The following is a 19439-nucleotide window of genomic DNA, read 5'->3' on the forward strand; positions in this document are numbered from 1 at the left end:
GTCCGTTGAGCAATGTCTTACCTAAGCAAATCCTCTCTGCCTCTCGATAGAAGGATGGCGGGGAGCGAAATACACACGAGGGAGGGAGAGACACGGGGAAGTTGGGTAATGAGCACCAAAACAAAATAAAGCGAAAGGAACGAAAAATCCGAGCCGCGGCCGCTGCTACACGGCTCTCGAGTTCTCCGCCCCGCCTCCCCTTCTCCCACCAGAGAGGGCCCCGCTGCCGTTGGGGCCCGCAGGCGGCGGACCAACCAGCTCTCAGAATCGAGGCCAAGGATCGCGCTCACTCGCTCACCAACTCACTTTCCCCTCACACCCCACACAAGTATTTCGGGGAGAGATTTTTCGGGAGGAGGGAGGGGGGACAAATCGTGGGAAAGGAGGACTGGGTGGGGGGATGGAGGGGTAGGGAGGCAGCCGCCGAAAGACGTAATCCCGAAAAAAGCATCTTTGAATTGCGTTCGGTGGTTGCGGTGGATAATACTAATGGTGGATTAGATTATATTGATCCTTAACCCTTAGCGCTGTAATGACGAGTCTAGCTCGCCATGAACTTGCGATGCCAAACCGCGCAATGACGAGTATATCTCGCCAATCGGATTTTCATAATTTTAGCACTTTTTAGAGGAACAATATAATGAAAAATTTTAAAACATACATAGTATATATAAATAATTCGTATTTTATAAGGCATGCATGATGCATTGGAAGGATTAAAATGATTTTATTCGAGTAGCGATACCTGTGTTCTCCATGTTTAATAATCACATTTCTTTTCACGGTTCTACATTTATTACAAATTACAAAATATCAGTTCATTACGTACCATTTACAAGAGAACCACAGAAAAAATAAATAGAGAATAGGAGCACGATATTCGGAAAATTAACCGAATTGGAAGTGGTAAGGGTTTTCGCAGTTGAATATTGAACCTAAGGCATCAAAAAGAAGGTAGCAAATCTTTTGATACCTAGTGTAGGTTAAAATCTCAGCAGAAGTCAATACAATTAGTCAGAATTGTTCATTTTCAATATTAAGTTTTAGTAAGTTGTTCAATATACGATACAAGCAATCTAATACGCGCAACTAGCCATTCAGTGAAATATATATTTGACATTAATATACTAAATGGACATATAAATTTCTAAATCACAAATACAACTAACGTATTCAAAATTACTGTTAGAATTGCAACAGCATGGTGGGGACAACGAAAGTTTATTGGCCTCGAAGCATACTGTTGACCTTTTAAAATTTCAACGGAAGCCGTAATTATTTTGCATCATCATATAAATTGCATTCGAAAGTTAATTACTGAGTTTTGCACCTGCACCTTGTGACGACATTTAAAGTTTGCACTTCAGATCGGGATTTTCGGTAATGGAGTTGCATGACTGTGATGGCATGGTAGATTCTCGGCGCAGTGAAGAACACCAACGGATGAAATTCAAAACTAAGAAAATCATTTGACTCGAATGTGATTCATTCTTTGACTATCATCGCTGATCAGTGCGGTACCAGTTACACAACTAAGCATTTTGCCATTAAAGCGAAATGCAATCTAGGTGTACCGAGCAAGAAGATCGGGAAACGTAATTTAAGAGCAATTAACGGTAAAGTTGGATTTATTCTCTCCAGCACTAGGATAATGAGAGCGACTCCGTCTTCATCACTGTGGACTTTAGACTCGAGCATCTCGTTCAGTTACCTTCAATTGATAAATAATTTTCTGTTATAATTGGAGGAACAGTTTTCATTGATGTTTTTCTTTAAGCCCACACTTCATATGCAGGACTGACAGGAACTGGGGAATAGAGGAGACACATATGAGAACTCATTGTCGCGTGTTTTAACTTCCACAACATGTTATGGGAACAAGTCAATTAAAAAAAAGCGACACGGAGTGATGACATTTTAAATTACATCATCATCCTTAAATTAATTTTTTTAACAATTTCCTAACTCTGATGAGCTTTTACCAATACGCAGTTTCACGGATTATATATCCGAGACTATTATATATATATATGTATAAGACCATTATAACTTCATACGACCAACTACACCTTATTCCCGGCATAATCGATTGAGACTTCCACTCGAGCAAGGCAATTGAATATAATGACAAGATGAAATAGATAATACTAACACGCTAATACCGAGGGAATATAAATCACTTCACAGGTAAAAGGCAAATGAACTTGAGAACTTCTGCGGGGAAATCGCATTCAATGAGTACGAATACCAGAGTATACGCTCAAAAAAGCATATAATTATACGGGGAGAAAATACGTTCCATTTTCGGTATGGGCTATCGTCCGCAGTGCAGGCAAGCAACTTTCAGAAAAATATTTTGACTCGTCGTATCCATTTTTTTCTCTGCCTCAAAAGGTGAGGCCAGGCACCATCGACGAAAGTGTAACCTCAGATAAACCCCACTCACCTTTCCTCATAAACACGCATTCCGAAAGTGAACCGGTCCTCGGATTTCGAGATCGCGTAGCACACACCACAGGCACCGGCGTTAAGATGATAACATAAATCTTGCTTTCTTGCCTTGGGACAGAGGCGCAAGTGCCGTTTTGGAGTTCATCTCAGAGACTCAATAGTCCAATCGGAATAGTCATTAATGTCAAGTTTTTTTATCCAACCAGAGAAACGGGTAAAAAGATAATTAACAAAGCAAGGAGCCATGCGTGTGATTTCTACTCCTCAGGCGTTCGCTGTAGTCAACAATTTTTTTTATTTAAGTGCTCTTGTACCTTACCGCACAACTACTCGTGAGAAAAACTTCCAACCGGCCATCTGTGGAAATGTAAGTTCAAAAGTTCATACACCCAAAGCAATTCCACACATGGAGATACAACCGGCAGTCACAATTTAATTAAAGAAAAATAGGAAAAGTAAGACATTCAAATGTTCTCTCCCACTCTTGTGCTGATACAGTGCACAGCTTCCAACCACTTTGAATGCTTCACAACCAATGTAAATCGATTATTTTTTGAGGTTTTCTTTGGAAAAGCTCCAACCCAGGTATCGATGTAGGTTGATATCTATGACGATAGTGGTGGTTTGCAGTTATAATTAAAATCTTGTGAAATATGGAAGTTTGAATTCATATTTTTAATCATAATTCAGAAGTCAACCATTAACGGAAGGGACAAGGCGTGAACTACTCGCCCACTCTCTTTTGTTCGTAACATGAGGTGAAGTTTGAATTCATACTTCCATCATAGATTGATTCCATCAAAAACCACTCGAAACTTTTTTTCAAGACCAACATCAAGTCACTTAACATCAATCAGAGGGAGGAAATACGTACATTAGAACCAGAAGTCAACCATTAACGGAAGGGGCGTGAACTACTCGCCCACTCTGTTTTGTTCGTAACACGATTAAACAGTAAATTTCCACATTCCAGTCTATAGAAAACTTAAATCAGAATATTTTACCTCCCATGTTGGGGAGCTAATGTCACTGAGTAATATAACGAGGAGGGAGAAGAATAGACGTGGAATAAAACTCTCGCATAACTCTTAACAGACTTAGAGAAACGACAACATAATAAGGCGAGAACGGGCTGAATACGGAGCGACAAGATACCGAAAGGCAAAATGAGAAAAGTTAGCGATATAGATGGAAGTTTCAAGAGCTAGGGAAGGCGTTTCCGCGATGGAGGAGAAGATGAGTTGGGCCGCGGCGGAGGTTATAGGGGACAGCAGGAAGACGTGGGAAGATTGATTCAGTGCAGGCAAGGATGCGGGATAGGGCGGAGGAGCGTTAGGGATGCGGAGGAAGACCCATCTGGCGGCGGAGTGGGAGACGCCGTTCCGGGAACTTGATTGATGTCGACTCCAGTCCATTCATTTGAGGGGAGGGGAAAAACCCATGGGATCAAAACCCACCCCGTCTCTGCCAGGAACCCTTTGGAAAGTATAGGATATGGTTGTCCAAGATATGACAGGCTTTAGTAACCGAGGCGGTATGCGTTGGTATTCCATTCTCTACTCCAGTAGTTTCAATCCGAAGGTCGGTTAGATTAGGTGAAGCTATAGCTCACTTTGATGCAAGCCACAGGTGGGTGAGCTTTCCGGATTCAGGGGAGAGAAGACATTTTTATTGCTACCGCAAGGTGCTCATTTGATTGTTTTACGCAAGACCTTGAACTTACTAAAATAAATGTTCAGTAAGACTAGAAGTCAAAACAAGCCTTGAGTGATGGTTATCAAGTTAAAAATGAAAAGATTAAAACAAAAACCTGTCGAGTACTTATGTAGATTGTCGTATGAAGAGACAGAGCAGGCATTCCACAGGTACATTGGAAAATTATTAGGGGATGTCGATACATTTCAGATGAAATGCCTCATCCTAGGCAAGAGCTATCATTATCGTGCATATGAAAGTTGAATTCATTTCACGGCATAAAAAAAACAGAAGTACGAAATACCAGGGGGGATTGGCTATTAAATAGGTTCTACAAGAAACTTTAGAAAGGTAACATTCTACCTTTGAAATACCTAGCTTTGACGTCTTTCATCGAAATATGGACGGGAGAAATATAATTTGAATGTACTAAGAGAATCTTATTTTCTAATAAAGCAATTTATCAAAATAGAAACGGATATCATAAAAAATAATTAAACTGATAAAAATATACGACTTTGAATCACGTACGAATTTCCGAACTCTAGAGGAATAACTAAGATGGCAATAAACACTCAAATTTTGGGGAAAATACCACCATAATAAGTAGATAATTTATAAAAATAAATTAAGACACATCAGAGTAATTTGTGCCACAGGTCTGATAGGTAAGGTGCATTTGACCACTTCGACAAGATAAGAACACTATCAGGCTTCCGCTGCGGCGGATATATAAATTTCCGATTTGTTCGCACGCGATTCGCGATCGCAGCAGAATAGAGAAGCCCTCTAAAATGTAGGCCAAGGCAGCGCTCACTATACATCGGATGCGCTCGAAATGCTATCTCCTCTCTCTCTCGCTCCTTTTTTCCGGTCTCCTCCCCATGGGAAAATCTTCCTCCCAACGACTATTACCAATCCGAAAATTACGGCGTGCGCGCGGGGTGATGTTTCGGATTCGCTGAGTCACGCCATCGTGGAGGGCAAACGCAGGGAAGTGCAACGGGGGAGTGATACGGATCGGGGCGAAGGAGGAAAAAAAAGGATTGAAGGCGAGTTGGTTGGGAATGGACGCGATGTGTGAGATGCGACGCGATTGGTCGATTATGAAAATTTAGAAAAAAAAGTCACGCGCGACGGCTAAAACGATGTATTCCAGATGTCAATTGTGTTTGCGCAGTTAGCCTCTTTTCACTAAAAAAAAAACTGTCCAATTCGGAGAAATAGTTCGATCTCACGATTGGGCGAATTACACGATTTAATTCACGTGCAGGATAAATACGGAATTCAATCTACGGCCGAAAAAACACAAATACGAAATACAATATGGAATGGAATTTGAAGGAAAGGGAATTTTCTTTTCTAAGAAAGAAATTTATCAAGATAAAAACGGATACCTTAAATCATATCAACAAAACTGATAGTAACTCACTAGTTTGAATCACGTATGAATGGGAAAATGGAAAATTTTCTATCATGGAAGAGAAAAACACGGAAAATTTCACTTATACAGGAGTAATTTATTCACGAAGTGAGTTTCAGCAAATGACACTACAGTCAAGTCTGTATTGTCAACTGACCTGGTCTTTAAAGAAGTAACAAATAAATTCGCAGGCTTCGTCCCATTCCTTGGATTTTTGACAAAGATCTCAAGCTTTATTCTCATTTACATAATATTTCCGCCTTTCAATAAAATGAGTTTACCTTGTTAAATTCCTTTGTCCCATTACGATACTTTTATCTTATTTTATACTTGTAAGAAAAAATTTAACTCACTTTTTCTGAGAAAAAGAATAACCACAATGTCACAAAAGAATGGTCATTTTATAACTTTGTATCGAGGAAAAATTACGACTAAGACCATGATTCAGCATAATTAACATCGACTCTTACTCAAGAAAGCAATTTCCCGAGAATTTCCTAGGAATGCGGTTTTGAATCTCGGTGAACGCGCAAGGAAAACAATCCATGGGAATTGTGGACAGATAATTCGACACTAAATTAACTTTTTATAATTCTGATAGTAAAAGAAGGAGCCCGGATTGTGGGAAGGACATGTAAGAACAAGGTCCTCGAGGACGCCCACAGAGAAATAAGGGGGACGTATGGCAGAGGAAAAATCGATACTCCAGGAAGATGCAGCGGACGTTAAGTAAACGGACTGATAACTGGTTGATTATCGGCAGGTTACGTTCCAGAGAACAGTACCTTAAACTGGATTTGACTATTTACTATAGCTAGTTACCAACTAATTTTTGAAGCTTAATCAATAATTCATATCCATATTATTAACCTTATCAGGTGCTGTGCTGAAATTTTTACCAAGCGCTTTCATTAGATATGAGAAAAATGTACGATAAAAATATTGGCCAAATTAGGCGATTCATCTATTATGCAATTTATTTTTTATTTATTAATTTACAAGACATTTGATTCTTAAAAACCTACAAAATTACCTATTTAGAATATTGTTAATGAAATATAAGCAAATTCTATCACTAACCACAGAATTAGCGGCGTTGTACATCACCTCGAAGAATAATCGAGACGATAAAGGTACGACGACAAGGACTGAATGTTCCTGAATTCACAAAATGTAGCTATAGGCAGATGAGGCAGGAGAAAAATGTACCTCGATGGGGTCAAGGGTCCCTGAAAGGACTAGAAAGGACTCGTGGGAGTTGGAGGAGGCCCGGAAAAGGCCTACAAGGGTGATCGAAGAGGTGCGGCGATGAGAGGACCTCTCGAGTAGAGAGAGACGAAAGAACGTCTGAGGGCCTTTTCCAGCCTACAGTCTCGTCTCGACGTCGATGCCATCCTAAGGCCAAGGACACGGAATCCATTGTGGTTCCCGAGGAGGAATGCGCGAACACGAACAAAATAAAAAGAAAGAAACACTACACTTTTGCACATCTCGGTGGGGCGTGAAGGAAGGATGACGTCACGAGAGCTTGCGGAACGGGCAGTTAAGCAGCGCACAGGAAGTGAAAATGCAACTGAGATGGATCCAAAGGAAGAACAATGATCATGATTACAGAAGAGCTAAAATTGGTTGGATCCACGCAATATCCAATTTAATTGAAGATCAAAATCCTCGCCAAACAAAGAAAATTGCCGAGGTTACCAAGAACAGTCACTGAGAACATTTCTGAGAAATATTTCGACTAAAATTGAAGTTATATGATGAATTAATTCCATTACGGCCGATAATAATTACCAAGAAATCGTTGGGGCAAGCATTATCAAAGAAGGGGAAGAAAATATATACAGGCATCCTCCGCCAGCAATTCGGTATTTCCTACTTATATGGTGAGCTGGATTGGCAAACCAATATCTCTTCCTCCCATAACTTTAACAGTAACACACTTGCCGTAAAGAAAAAAAATGACTCGTTCGTTCAATGAGACCCCGGCCTAAGAGAAAATTCCTTGTTTGCCCATTCCCCATTTATGTTCTCTGTCGAGACAAGAGCACTGACCAACAGGAAATTCATATGCAAATTTTGACTAAGTATGCGCTGAGCTGCATTGGAAATAGCAAATTTGTAAACGAGATGAGGACACATTAAAGTACTACAAAAAAGACAAGCATTTATTTAATTAAACAATTTTCTATCACTTCCCAATATCCGTACCACCTAACAAAGCACGTAATCGGATGGATAAAAGCACAACCTATAGACCAGGCATTGAAAACGACCACGAAAAGGGGAAAAACAATGCCGCTGACAGCTATAACCAATAAAAACATCTTAATTATAGAATACTGAGAATTTAGAGCTTGCATTCCTACAATTTTATTTTTCAATTTCATAGAGCTGGAAAAAGTACTTCCCCGTTGATTCGTTGCCTACTTCTCGATTCATTTCCGCGGAAATACTAAAAATTAGGGTGGTCGCTAACTTTCGAGCAGTTTATTTTTTAAATTTACGATTGACTAGACCCATGCATCAATTGTTGTTTCACTTAAAAATACATTTTTTTATCCGTTCATCTAATTTACCTGCAGTTTTGCAATCTAACCAAACAGATTTGCAGTGCGATAAAAAGGTGGCATCATAGAAGACTCCAATCAAAATGATTTCTTCCCGGAATGACAGCCGGATGAGAAATCTAGACTTTTTGTAGCATTTTATAGCACCATCATGTTCAAACTTATTATGATAACAACGGCAGAGATATCAGTTGGTACAAATGAACTCAAAATTCTCACAAAGCTCTCATCCCGAAAAGAATCCACAAGTACATGTATCGCATGTGAAAACACATTCAAGGACCTATTGGAATCATAAGCTCCATTTCCACTGTTTTCACAGCTTCTGGCGTCCTTATCGTCCCCTATTCAACTCCAATGGTACGAATATCTCGGTGAAATCTCTCCGGATTCAAAAGTGGAAGATGACCGCAGAGGTGGAGCGGGAATTCCGAGGCGGCACAACAGGGCGAGATGGCGATCGCCCTGGGGCGATGCACATCGAGGGGAGGAAAAGAGGGAGAAAAACGCAAGTCATGCGGGTCCGCCGGGACTCAAGGACGGTCGAGGAGAAAACTCGCTCCCCGGCTGAAGAGGCTGCGGCCACCGAGCGACTGGCGAATTCTCTGCCGAAAAAAAATTTGGGCTAATATATCATCGAAGGCTAAATTCTGCACATCATTATCGGGATTACGACGGAAGAGGCAATGGGAGTGAGACATCTTCGAAATACTAATGGGTGGTACTCACAGCCAAAATCTTGATAAAACCACAATTGATGACACTAGTGACATCTAGCCATTGAGACACTACGTCGTAATGAGATTAAAAAAAGTTAAGACTAAAAATATCGTCAAAATTATGATTAAAGCATTGAATATTACGGAAAGGGAGAGGAACTCAATATAGCTTAATGCGTCTATTGCTATGCAGATTAAAAGATGTAGTCCCTCCTGTCAAGCCACACTATTTCTTTAAGTTTGCACTACAGAGACCTCCGCCGAGCATGGGCTCTCAAAAGCATATTGTCATTCACTAATATTTTATGTCCCCTGAATGTCTCTAGTAGAGTGAGTCAGTGCATCTATATCTCAGCGTTCACTCTACCATGATCAATATTAATACTTGCATAGGCAATATCCAAGGGAAAGCAACAGATAAACTGCTTAAGCGGGCAGGTGGGTCAGGAAACGACCGATTCTAGACCTGCAAAAAACTTAGTCCACAAGAATATCTCTGGAAGGCGTTAATCTGTTTCATGACGCGTAATCAAGCTTCAATTCCAAGGCGACTCACGATGAACGAATTTGATCTTCCCTCGCGACCTTTCTGTCTTTCGCGCTACGCCTGCTAATGGGAAAGAAAACACCGCGATGAAAGGGCTTTCATTCGTGAAATATTCTGCCAAATCATTAATTATTTTTCCTGAAAATGCATTTTCTTTGACACTCATACAACATTTTCAAAATATTCTCAATCCTATTTTATTGCAGATGAATGAGCATTCTTCATGGAATGATAAATTGATGTAGAATTACGGACCATTATAAGATCGAATAAAACGTTACATATGTCATTTATATCGAAAGGGCTGACACTATGTGAACTGAAACGTGCAGAGCAAATATAGTACTATAAGAATTTGTTGCCAGCTCGAATGATTTTCAACGTTCCATAAAGAGAAGGGGAAAAAAAATAAATATCTACGTTTTGGAAAAATTCAGATAAATTCAAATGGCAAGGAATTTCTAGCGATGAAAATAGGAGATAAATTGATGTAAATTCCATTAATGTAAAAAATATATAGCTCGGCATCTTAATACCTACACATTGATAAACTGGACATAATTCAGTAATTAAATTTTATTTCTTCTACAGCCAAAAGATAATCAATGGGTTCCAATATGCAAGGGTTCACAAATGTATTAGAAAGTTTCTAATGCTAATGGTTTATAACAACCATATATTGGGCGTAATGAAAGCCATAGTCGCGATATCACCTAGATGATCTCCTCTCCGCAGGACTGTTTCCCATGAAGGTAGTTGATAAGGAAAGAAGGTACGCTCACATCAAATGCAAGTTGCTAGAAATTTGAGGTGTCCAACATTCACAGTACACCCAACCACTCCACAGAAAGGAAGTAAATTGAGGTAGATTTAATTAAAAAGAAAGATATCTGATGAATACAAATTTTACGGCAGAAAAGATAAACTGTTGCATGACATAAACGATGAGTTAAATTCACCTCTAACATTATATTTACTACCATCTATATGTAAAACTCATCGCATTACCTCTCTCAAACCTGATCCAAGCATGTCACCTAGACTTTGAATGCTGAAATGTCGCGCAAACGTAGTGGCAGAGGGAATGACAATAAGTTCAATCAATCAGTCGGGATAAAGTGAATTACCAATAATGGCAAAGGTAAATTCGAGTCTTCTTTGGTAAACGCGGGGACGAGATCCGAAATCAGGCCGGCGTAATTTCACTTTCATCTCACACGGATGGTTCCCCCTCCACCCGAATCACTGGGGTCAGCTTTCGCCTCAAAGCCAGTTGTGTGCTACACAGCACGAGACAGAGAGGACGTGTCGAAAGAGCTCCGAACGATAGGATGGGGTCTAAAAAAAGGCCGTTCGGCCCACCGCTTGAACCCAGAGACGCCAACGTGCTAACGAAAAGAAGACGGTTTTATGAATAAAACATACATTCTTATTCTCTCAAGTCCATAGAGATATTCTAACTCCCAATAAACGCTGAGAAAAATGTTATAACATAAATATGTATATGAGCTAATACTTTTCTTTATTTATTACAATTAATATTTTGCTTCATTCATTACAATTACTACTTTGCTTCATTAATTTCAAATATTACTTTAATTATATGTACCAATTGACCGTGGCAACGTTTCCTCAGAGCAAGAAGTTAGCTAGTACATTCAGCCGATAAGTATCTGCTTTGAAATTAATCATGTTCCGTTGGATTTCAAAGCCTGAGATCTATAATTATATCGACTTCGAAATGGTTAAGGAGTTGGAAGATAAGTAATTTTGTAAGAAATATATACACTTAAGTCAATAATGAACGTTTCACTTTATCTAGAGCATTGAACTGCCAGCCTTATCACATTCCAATTAAGTATATCCCTTTACTACAAATATCCCATTCGTAGATATTCTGAAAGAGGTGTCAACAAAAAATCCGATGCGAAAAGTGAAAGATAAGATCCCATTAATAAAATTCACGGCTCGCAAAGTTACGGACAAAGCTACAGCAACAGAAAGATACAATTTGAATATCTGTCTTGCTCAAGGATACCTGATTTCGCCGGGCAATTTTCGGTTTCACGAGAGCCTGTCCGCTCTCCATTTCGCGGCGGGAGAGACAGCAGAACAGACGGCGAACTTAATAATGACGATGATAATAATAATTCGTTTAGCAATCGCAATGTGTGGAGGTCGTCAACTGAGGAGGTATGATACGGAGAAGGCTCTCGGCCGCTCCCTCTTAATAGTGGCTCCGCCCGCTCCCATTATGCGGCCGCGAAAGAAGGAACAAATGACGGCGCGGATTACGAGAGGCGCGCTAAAAAGGCATTTGTAATTATGCGGGGATTTTGTGAGGGGCCGAGTCATGGGAGGAGGCCATGTGAATTAAGCACTTTCACACGCAAATTTGGCGCCGAGTAACCTAAGACATGCGTGAGTACGAGATTTTTGCACATGCCGAAAGTTTGCCTCGAAAGTTCACTAGGGAAAAATTATGGTTACCATTACTCCTTTTCATGATTAGGCACACATGTTTTTAAAGAAGGTAAAATCTGTCGAAATTTGTAAAAAACAATATTTCAGAAGACGCATCACTCCTTACTCAGCCTGTCGCATTTTGTCGTTTCTAGTGACGTTCTACTGATTCACACTTAAGCTATCCAATTGCATAAATATTTAGGGGCATAAAGACTGGTCCTCCTTTTCCTGTAATTCAAATATAAAAATATAAGGGTCGAAAAAACTGAGCAATAATTTTCCCAATCAAGATACAGGCATTTAAAGACAAGATTGCACGTTTTTAACCCTGAAAATTGATGACAAAAAACCGGTCGAGCAGGTTTGACGCGTCCTACTAAGAAATTATATGCATTCAGATGAGGCAAAGAAATACCGATTTAACGTTTTCACACATCCAACAAGACTAACGGATATTGGTTAATTTTGCGAGTGAAATTAATAATGAGAGCTTTTGGAACGGCTATGGAAATAGCCTCGAAATTTGAGGAACAAATATGTTCTATTCCTTAAAGAAGTGTTTTCAAACATGATTCTTTTCTAATAGTTCTTCAAGCAATATTACATAGGTAATTACGGTACTTCAAATAATATAAATAAACGTTTTCCTGACAAAATTTTGGTATTTCTCAATATTGCACTCTCTCCACCAGGTTCATAAATAGTTCAGACGAGAAAATTAGTGAGGTGGGATAGGTCTTTTTTCGGGTACAATAAAACAGAGGAAGCTTTCTCTTAAGGGACCTGAGTATTAACCTCATTAACACACCAAGGTCAATTTACGAGGGGCATGGCTGTTGTGTTTTCCATGGAATCGATGGCCAGCTGGAGGAACTTAAAAGAAATTAATGAATGTGGTACCTAACAGATAGAGGGGCGCGGTAGAATCATGAGCACCTAGCAATAATTCATGACTTCGCGAATTAACTAAGGAACAGAATTGACGTTACACTACTTGGCGTACCTCTAAATTCTTTCAATTTGTCTTGTGAGACCCATGTATAATATTAAGGCATGGCGAAAACCTGCACGAAGGACACTTTTTTTCTAAATAAAATAATTTCATTGCGATGGGATGACACGTCAGAGCAGATATTGATTTGAGATTGCGCAGAAATAGTTATTTGCGACCATTGTTCATTATTCAATAGTCGAGAACGAAAGCAATTCTCCAACAAAAAGCTAGACCACATAGTACATTTCATGTCTGACACCTCACATTACTCCCACGCTAAACAAGAAAGACCGTAGGTTACCCCTTAGTACAAGGCATAAAAGGTTAATCAGATAACTCCACACTAATTAGTCCATCGTGGTCGACGTTAATAAATAAGTCTTTCTCACCTTTCTCATTAAATTTTCAAAAGCTTTCAGCAAAAATGGTGTAATCACGACGCCATGATCCTATAATTTTTTCTATAAATTCTAAATAAAAGTTATAAAATAAATAATTCCGGAAACTGAAATCTGTCATAGATCATAAATCCCGTTCTTGAACATAATTAGGCTACGCCATGCTAAGGCCTTACAGCCGAATTTTACAGCTGGAATGTCGTGATATCAAGAAATGAAGACGGAGAACGGTGCGTTATTTGGAAAGTTGTAACAGTGGAAGACGTGATCCGGCGGAGTTCCCGAGTTGTCTTCGCTTACATCAGAGGTAATTAGTCAGCTCAAAGGTATGAACCGATTTGACTCACTTTCCGTCTCGATATGCTCACGAGAGGATTAATCTCAAATTTTTAGAGCGTATCGTTAAATTGAGATACAGTTGCGAAATCCACAAAATTCTGGCGCCCGCATTTCGCGAAGCTGGCTATTATCGTGTCAACACAACATGAAACGTGTCAACGGACAAGTAGAAATTCGCTAAATGCGGCAAATTTACAGGGTACCTGATAGTATAAAGCGATCACCTTAACTCAATCACTGACCAGTAACTTTTACCTATTGCAAAACATTCTATATTATATTTACTACATATACGTTCACATAGTACTTAACGTCGAGATACTACTGGAAAAATACTAAAATAATAGTTACTGGTGGTTCTTGAACTACGCAACAAAGCAACAATCATCAATTTCCAAATCCATGGCTTACTACAACTTTAAACGGAGACACTCCATCACCTTACTTCCAAAAAAATTGATCGATATCCTAAATGAATAACCAAATTTAAAAATAGAAAAGCTTAATTAAGATAAAAAACTTTTTGTAATTTTCCAAAGAATTTTGTGGGTCAAGAATTAATTTAATTCCATATTTTTCACTTCACTTCCCCGATTATAGAAATTATACTATAAAAATAATTTAATGCAAATCGTTTTGAATACAAATGAACGGAATAGACTGAATCCCTTTCCGACCCGGCGTTCTTTATTCAGAAAATTATTTCAAATCAGATTGAAACAGGAGTTAAACTTAATAATGGCGGTGAGAGGGAAATTTGTGCAGTATAATATAGTATTACTGTAAATTTTTACTGATCAGCTAGAACAGAAATACGGATTGTTTTTTTTTTAATTTTGCGTCGTCAAGAGTCTCAGGAAATAGGAATCAAACTAGATAGAGGAATACCCCGCGCACACAAAAAAAACACCTAGCAAGCCACCAACGAGAATGTAACTACCCCTTATCCGCAATTCTTGCCAAGAATGCCCGACATACATGTCCCATCCCTTTGGAGACAATCGAGAAGGCCGCTGCACGCCGGTCCAAAGACTGCTCTTTGCGATAAGGGAATTGCTCAGAAATATGTGAGGGTATATACAAGGGTTGACCCGCCCGCTGCAGAGCCCAGACAGAGCGAGATAAAACGAGCACAAAAAAAAATGTGTTTTCCACCACGTGAACTATCTAAACGCAAAAGGATCCACAGACGCTCGCAACCGCGGGCTATCAAAAAGACAAATAGAGACGTCAGGAAGGACATTTTCATGCAAATTTGACTCTCGTACAGCTAGGGAAAATAATATGCAGAATCTGCACATTTTTTTCACGCGCACAACACACATCTATTTGACGCGAGGAGGGGAACCTAGGGTTGGTCGACGCCACGACTAGAGATAGCACGAGCAAATAAGAAAATATGAATGTGGGTAGGTTGGGATACGGTGCAGTAGGCAGCTATTGATTGAGAGAGGAGACACGGAAACCGGGAGAGACAGGAGGACAAGCCAAATAGGTCAGCAGCGACTTCTTTGAGAGTCGGGTACAAGGTGGAAGGGAGGAAGGCACAAGAAACCGCGGGAACGGAATACATAGTGGGCGTTAGTCGAGGAACAAAGCAAACAACTCTACTCTCATTTTAGATCACAGAGAATCCTTTATCGGCTGACAAGCAAGGAGTAGCCGTGCGCGAACAAAAGAGGCGCCTCATCCGAACCTAAATTATCATCAAACAACCATTGATGGAACAGCGACCTTTCAGGAAATTTGAAAAAGAAAAATTCGATTTAATTCGAAAGTATTAAAATCAGTTTACAGCGAAATCAAATACGGAAAACGCGAAAATAAATCCGACAACTCGGATCAAAAGTTTGATAATAGGCAAAAAACTGGTTTTAATGTAAGGCTTAAATGAGGCTTTTATCAATAAATACACTAAACATATCTACACACTTGTGAATAAATTGAATTTTCAGAAAATACCTATCATGAACATGGAGTCATGAAAGTATCTACACTCTTTCAAAGTATCAAACAAAACTACTATTAAATATGCTACGAGGACATTCGTTGAGAACAGAAAAAAGGTAATGCTTTATTACGTGTACTGATGAATCGAGATAGTATGAAATCCTTCCATCCGACTTCTTTTAGCTCGCGAAATGCAATTTTTCAGTGTTGGGCCCCATATAAATCAGACTGAAATCATTGTTTCTTCCGCTCTCAAATTGCAGGGAAAGAGTTACGCAAACAATCGCGTCAACAATGTCGCACCGAAAGTATACGTGGCGTGCGCTCGTACAGAAGACGAGATTCAAATCTATACGCGGCTCCCGTGCCTCCTTCAACGAGACGGAGGCTGACGGTAAATAAAGAAAACGAACGGGAGATGATAATGAACGCAGAAGGGCGATGAATGATTCGTATCGACCTCACCTCGCGAATCGGACGTCCACGGAGGGGTCGGGGAGAAGGAGGATCGCGCGTGATTGACGGCGAAAATGTCCCGCCTTTGACCTCACCAGCGAACAGCGTGCTTTCGCTCCTGTTACGAGGCGATGAGATGGAAACTGCCTAGTTTTTTTCCCCTTGGCGCTAATGGACGCATGTTAAATTCAGAAGGGCTGCGCGACAGTTATTGAAGTCCATTCGCCACCACACGTTGAATATAAAGCAATACATGCGGAAGGTGTCGAGGCTGCGATTAGGCCGTAACTTGAGAATGTCCAACTGGCCTCAAGGCCCACGGTGGAGCAAAATACGAACTACCACATTAAAATAAGTACGAGAAGAATACCGTGAATTCGATAGGTAACGAAAATAATTCACTATCAAAATCAATCATCCTATCTATGTTCAAAATAAATAGTCCATGGACGAAGGAAAAGCATCACTCATTATTATGCTAGCCACGTTACGTCACAGCCTAAAATTTGCAAAGAAAAATAAATCAAGAGGAATCCGACAGCCCATCGAAACAACCCAACAGGCATAAACTAAAATCAATATCTGATGATAACTTTTATACCGTACGAATCGTATAAAGACTGATAATTTAAATGTATTACACAATTTTCGTAACATATAGACGGTATAATAATATATATACAAACGGTTATATATAAACGTAACATATAGGGGTATAGGCATCCTCTCCCAGTTGCAAGAGACAGTTTGGGGTCCTATAATGACAAAGACGCTGCAACAGGCAATAGACACATTAAGGGGGGATGTCCTTCGGTAAACCATAAGAAATAATTTCCTAAATCATCAAAACAAGAGGTCCAAATAAATGTAAGTGATTAATTGCATCAGGAGTGGATGTGATCGTGTCATTTGAATCCATGAATGGAAGCAGAAATCAACCTCAAGTTTTAATTCAACAACTCCAATTCCTCCCCGCCCAATTATTTCTTCATATACGAAACTAGATAAGCCTCATCGTGCGCTCACACAACGGCGCTAACAAAGCGCCATTAAGGACACACCCAATGCTCCCCGAAAACACATTAGCACACAAACACATTCATCCCCCGCCATACCCCTCCCTCGAGACCTGCGTGCCCCCTAATTTAAAGGGAGCCGCGCCGCGCTCCACCCTGGCGCTCATGAAAAAATAACAAACGAAGGGGGAAACTTTTCTTCCAAACTGCTTTATTCCTCGCCTTTGTATTACCGTACTAATAACAGCAGGGACAACTGACCATCTTGTAACGAGGCAAGAAAGAACTCTAGCCCTTTTTATACGTCTTCCATTTTGTTCGTGGTTGCGATGGACAATGAAGTATAAAAAAGGATTCCTAAGAGGATTAGCACTGCTCGGGTTACGGTAGTGTTAAACAGCCACATCCCTTGACAATAACCAGCGATAATGGTGGCAATTGCGATATTCCAGGATCACCTGAACATTGTCATTAATCAAAAATTGTTAGTTGAAGATCAAATTAAAGTTGCATGTTATATCCGCACCAAATTAAACGAAAAGGCATAAGATAATTCAATCTGACAACAATAACGCGTGACTTCGGGGGATAACTCGAATAGAAATATTATACAACAACAGATTCCTTCAGCTACCGTATACTGTAACATTCTCTTCGAACATATTTGAATTTTCAATAACTTAAAGCCGTTATGGTAGGCCCTCATTTTCATTTTTCGAAAAAAAAAACGTATTTTTAATAAAAAATTACATCGTTTATTTATACTTTCATTATTTCCTTGACATTTCCCCGACTATCCTCACCAGTATGAATTCTATCAATTGGTCACCCAAAATTATTTCTTCCTCAAGGCCTCTCAAAGTTGAGTCATACCAATGGACAACGGACAAGGAAATCACCGAGTATGAATATGTTGCTGAGAAATAACACAGCAAAGATAAATATTCACGAGTTACTGAGTATTTGAAGAGAATAACAACGACTGTATTGGGAACAGCTTCAAATTCATGCGCTCGGATCTTCCAAGGACGCGCCTACATCGGGACTGATGGATCGCGACATATCGCAGCGAATCGCGGATGATAAAAACGACGCGCGATCGTGAACGAGGGCCATGTACTTGAGCAACGGAGTAGGTACGGGGGCCCAATGTCAAACGCCAAGACGTAACGGCGCATAGCATACGCAAGTACCGTTTGAAGAGGCAAATTCATCGGCATTGTTCGACTCAAATTCACCAGCGCGCAGCCATTCAAGTCGTACATTTGATAACTTGAGAGGGATAAATACACAGTATAGCTACCTTGGGACTATTCCTTGACCCCTTATCTTCATTACATCTACCTAGTTACGGTGAAACGCTTGCAGAGTTATGCGGATTACATTAGCTACCCGACTGGCATTCCAGTGATCTGAACGGTTTTATAAAATCCTTTAAGAGAAGCCTCATGAAAACCTTAATAAGAAGACGGAACAACCTTATAGGCCACATCTTGAGACATGATGGCCTGATGAAGACAATCGTCGAAGGACAGGTGGAAGGCAAGAATGGAAAAGGAAGACCTCGAACAAAATATATGGAACAAGTAAAGAGAGATGTGAAAGAGAAGAAATACGTAGGAGTGAAAAGATTAGCTGATAGGAGAACTGAGTGGAGAGCTGCGTCAAACCAATCCTAGGATTGTTGACCAGTGATGATGATGAGTGACAGTCAAATATTAAACATAATAAAATTTTATGGACGGAAGTTTAACGGTCTACACCCATTGAAAATTATAAAATTATTCAACCGGAAAAGGTGAGTATCTACCTCGGACACCGCATTACAATTCTCTGTCCTTGACATGCAGAACGGATATTCGTCGCAAAACTCAAGAACAGCGACTTACCGCAAGAGTGGAGACTGCGTCTATTTAATCAAACGATAATGAAGCCACGGTTGGATGGTGCAGACCCTCGGGATCTAGTTCGCTGCTGAGTGTGTTGAGGCACATCGGATTGTATTAAAATCAAGAATTGGAGTATAATTTCGAGGCCATTATGAATTTTAAAACGATCGATAAATATCTAAAGCATGAATCACTTAAATTACCCCCTAACCAATTAAACCCACGAAAAAACAATGCGCAGATATGAGGTAAACTAACCTTGGGGGAAATAAACTTAATTTGGGAACTTGCCTAATATACCCTAATCCCAGAGCACAGGCTTTTTTTTGCTGCCAGGCGGACCTTGACCAGAACTTTTGGAGAAAATGACGGCAACGGGACAGGATAAAGTACCTGGAAAGATAAAAAGAAACATAAAATTAATATAACATTTAACTCAAACGATTAAAAAAATGTAAACAATCAATAGACGGTAAAGATATAGCATACAATAATCTATAGGAAGTGCACACAGACGATGTGGAGA

General features: G+C 39.9%; 1 protein-coding gene across 5 annotated transcripts in view; it reads right to left on the reverse strand.

Moving 5' to 3' along the window:
- Positions 1–19439, reverse strand: part of LOC124158895 (elongation of very long chain fatty acids protein AAEL008004-like) — a 126767-nt gene that overhangs the window by 50540 nt on the left and 56788 nt on the right. Inside the window, exon 3 of one of the 5 annotated variants that reach the window (XM_046534323.1) lies at positions 19205–19306. The exons of the other annotated variants lie outside the window; for them this stretch is intronic. The gene's annotated coding sequence lies outside the window, so the exon portion shown is untranslated. The remainder of the gene's footprint in view (positions 1–19204; positions 19307–19439) is intronic. 5 annotated transcript variants of the gene reach the window in all.

The sequence above is a fragment of the Ischnura elegans genome, chromosome 1 (assembly GCF_921293095.1).
Source record: "Ischnura elegans chromosome 1, ioIscEleg1.1, whole genome shotgun sequence".
Classification (NCBI taxonomy): Eukaryota; Metazoa; Arthropoda; class Insecta; order Odonata; family Coenagrionidae; genus Ischnura; species Ischnura elegans.